The following is a 3963-nucleotide window of genomic DNA, read 5'->3' as shown; positions in this document are numbered from 1 at the left end:
TAGCAAAGTTTTAAGTTGACTATTTTAATTGTATGGTTATTTTTTGTCAACATACACTCACAACCTACTGTCGTTAAAAGTGAGGCCTAAGTAAAATAGGCTACAAGGCTGTCTGTGCGTCACAAACACAACTGACCCCCTTACTCGACAGTTCGCGATGATGACAATATTATTATTATTATTTTATGTTAACACGCTCAGTCAAAACCTTCCGTCGCCAATTGTGAAAAACATTGTTGTGTTGATGTCATAACAGACGGGATAATAAATTGCATAGGCTACGGTTTATATTGCGTCGCTTTACACATAATGTTAGTTGCATTGATTAAAAACTGTAACAATAATATTACCCTACATCGGGTGGCATAGCAGGAAGCAGGCTATCTGTTCAAGTCATAGGTGACACCCAAAATTAATGACCTCCCCTGACAAGAGTTCGTGATAGTAATTGTCTACATTGATGCACGGAAAGAACACAGCCTACGCTTCTTCTCCGAATTCGCACAGAGCTCACAATATCATATCCAAAAAAGTTAAACGGATTGGCCAACCTCATCAGCTGTCTCGATTGTGTCACTATAATCCAACTTTTAGACCGTTATAGTCCTCCTCCGTTATAGTCCTTTTTTTAAGCAAACGCCCGAGACGAGCGTGTAGCTACAAAACAAAGCGAAACTCATGGCTGACGTAGGCTATCTTCTTGAGCGGTCACTGATTGAGACACAGAAAGTTCTCAAGAACACTATTAGGTCTTTAAACATTTACCTAGTATTTGTAGTTGCCTTAAAAAAGGAAAAGCAAAAGTGATAGCCCCCCCCCTCCTATTTTTTTTCTCATCGGATCTGCATCGATCTCAAATATGACATTTCTAAAATAAAATTGACGGAAATCCGTCCTACGACGGAGAACTTTAATCCTTGCTAACTGTGTATAGGTTAGACGTATACAGGCTATTACTGGAAGTTTGAAAACTGAGGAGAAGTGTTAAAGGGGTCATAGAATGCAAAACCGAGTTTACCTTGTCATAGATGAATAGCGATAGTTCAGTGGGTGAAATGGAGATAGAGAACTTCAAAACCCCATCGACACCTCCTTCCTATGCAAATCTCACAATTCGAAACTCCCGCCATAAAACGGGCGAATCCAAAAGAAGCTGCGAGTTTACGCAAACTCGCAGGTGGTACCTTATTTGGCTCTGGCCTGTACATTTGTCACGCCTCAAAATGTACATACAGACCAGCCCACTGGTGCTCTGAGCCCAGGAACGTGAATGGAGGGCGAAGATGAGACAAACACTAGTTTAGCTGCCTGCTCGTTTACATCCACAGGAATTATAAAGCAGACAGTTCTTCAAGGATATCGAAAATGAGCCACGGTCGTAAATGCAATGTTCCAGGCTGAAACTTAGGCTACAAAGAAAGCGGAGACTCAGTCTTCCCAAGGATTCGAAGTTCGAGGGGCATGGATAATGTTTTTCTACCAGAAGATCCCTGCAAAGTTCGACACTCCGTTATTAATTTGCAAAACATTTCACCGAAGGCAGTTTTCAAAACCTTGGACAGTTTAAAGATGGATTTGCTAAGCTGCTGTTACTGAAACGAGGGGCTGTAAGGTCATCACAACCGCATGCTGTAAGTATTATTTTGTCGCTAAGCAGTTATGCTAACGTGTATCTAGCAAGTAGAATATGTGATTTAGTTCATTGGCAAGGCTATATAATTTTCCTGTGTGTCATTTAGATAAAACCTGTGTTGTCATGTTAACCTACATTTTACTATGCATGTTTGTCGAGATCTCTGACAGGTTATGTTCTCAGCAAGATAGCTAACTGAAGCTGAGTAACACGATAGTTTGGTTGCTAAGTTGTAATATAACCCACATACGTTTTTGACGTCAGAAGTGGAAACAACTTCACGTTATCAATTCAAATGATATCTAGTCGATATGTTGAAAACTGTGTTGTCTAAATACAATGGATTTATTTGCACGTTCTTATTTTAGAACATTACAAGAATGACAACATGACAAACGCAGCATGCCAAACAGATGCTCCAAGTGTGGCATCTTGTGGGGCTTAGAATATTAGCAAATGCTTTTGCTGTGAGTTAACAGCTTGGTGTGTGCATGCAAAAGTGACTTTTACTTGTGTTACAACATTTCTGTTGTTTGGTTTAGGTTTTTATCTTGCAGCCATGCACTTCAATGAGAATGCTGAGTCCCCACAACAGAAGACAGCCAAGGAGAAACTATGTACAGACTTGCCAAACAATTTGTAAGTTTAATAAAATATACTTTTTTTTTATCACAAACAACAAATCAAAATTTGCAACAGTATAGGCACTAAAAATAACTTATTGATTCACACACAACAGGCTGTCTTAGACCTGATGCTACTGGTGTCAATCATCATCAGTACTGTAAACAAAGCACAATGTTCAGGGCCATACAATTTGTTTATTGTACAGTATACAGCCTACAATGCACTGTATTACAGTATCCAATATAAGTCCTCTTTCTTGTCCTCTTCGAGATCATCAAAGACCCTCTTCCTGATTGGGATGCCGTCCAGCGGATTCCTGTGCCCCAGGACTTGTGTGCTCAGCATGACAGACCTTCCATGGAGGATGCTGTTGCTGAACATGAGTCACGGTTCAGTCGACAAGGGGTCTGAATCCAACGTACTGTCCTGAAGTATCCGGACGCTCCCTCCATATACGTAGCACCACACACGAGGGGATCATGACACGGACGCTTCTTCTAAGGAAACCCCAGCACCTGCTCACAAAAGACCTGTAGGCCAAGTCACTTCATTGCCTGCAACGAGAACAGGGTGGAAAAGGAATTTTTTTACTATAAAAAATCTTTTACATTAGAGTATCACTGGACTATTGTTGAAAAAAAAATAAAGTTTGTCATTTTGTGGTGTGAATGTGTATTGGTTAAAAATATTTTATTTATATACTGTAACTGCTAACACTTGTATCAAATTGTCCTCACCTTTCCATCCCTCTGATTCTCAAACGGCCATGGTCAGCTCTGTAAATATTCATTGCATTTTGCAAAGAATAAATAGAGGCACAACGTATCGAGGCCATGATGGTCATTCAGGTCAGCTCCTCAGGAACCTGGGCCATTCTCATAATCTGTAAAAACAAACATAATTTCCCTGCTGTTATTTCGTAATTTTGAATGAGCAGGAAGCACAAAGTAGCTTAAGTAAATGTCTCCAGTTTTCTCAATCAGATGTCAATAGGATAGTTACAAGATTACATTAGACCTACTGACTGTACCTACTGTATTTTAAACAGTGATATTTATAGGATTTTTGATTATTGTACTCTACTCCATGGCATGTAAATGGGGATAAATAAAAGTGTTTTTGAATTGACACAAACGAGAGTAGGCCTAGTAATATTTTCGTTGACCTCGTTTCACTTCAGCCATAGGCTACAAACTGCACAGAGCTCCTGCCCAGCTTACTGGACGTCCCGTTGTAAGATCATACATTACTACATGGAAACAAGGTAAAAATCTCGATAATCAGATGACTTAATCAGCAGGATAGTTACACGAGTACATTAGACCTACTGACATAAACGTAATATTTTCATTGACGCGAGCAGTAGGCTACTCGTTTCACTTCAGCCATATAGCCTACGAACTGCACAGAGCTCCTGCCCAGCTAACTGGACGTCCTGTTGTAAGATCGCATATTACCACTACAATAATGTATGTAACTCCTAATCAGATTACCTATTCAGCAGGAGAATATACTTACTGACTAAAACGAGTAGCAGCTACTTTCCTTGCAAGCAGCACTCCTTTCACTACAGCATAGCCTGAAATGCCCACGACTGGCTACGAACTTTTCAGCTAGCTTCTAACTGGACATCTCGACAAAAATTGCACAAGGGTACGAGTTGTAAAACATTTGTTTGTGTGCAAATAAATAACTTCTGTTGC

General features: G+C 40.0%; 1 long non-coding RNA gene across 1 annotated transcript; it reads left to right on the top strand.

Annotated features, from left to right (window-relative positions):
* Window positions 1–1437: 1437 nt before the first annotated feature.
* Window positions 1438–2621, top strand: LOC143141708 (uncharacterized). Its single transcript, XR_012990790.1, has 3 exons — window positions 1438–1631; window positions 2176–2272; window positions 2531–2621. It is a non-coding gene; the product is annotated as an uncharacterized LOC143141708 (long non-coding RNA).
* The last annotated feature ends 1342 nt before the right edge of the window (window positions 2622–3963 follow it).

Source organism: Alosa pseudoharengus, unplaced genomic scaffold (genome assembly GCF_046254945.1).
Source record: "Alosa pseudoharengus isolate Yale_2024_CS ecotype anadromous, Long Island Sound unplaced genomic scaffold, YU_APseudo_1.1 YU_APseudo_1.1_scf_10, whole genome shotgun sequence".
NCBI lineage: Eukaryota > Metazoa > Chordata > Actinopteri > Clupeiformes > Clupeidae > Alosa > Alosa pseudoharengus.
The sequence above is the reverse complement of the archived record's forward strand: the minus strand, read 5'-3'. Positions and strand labels throughout refer to the sequence as shown.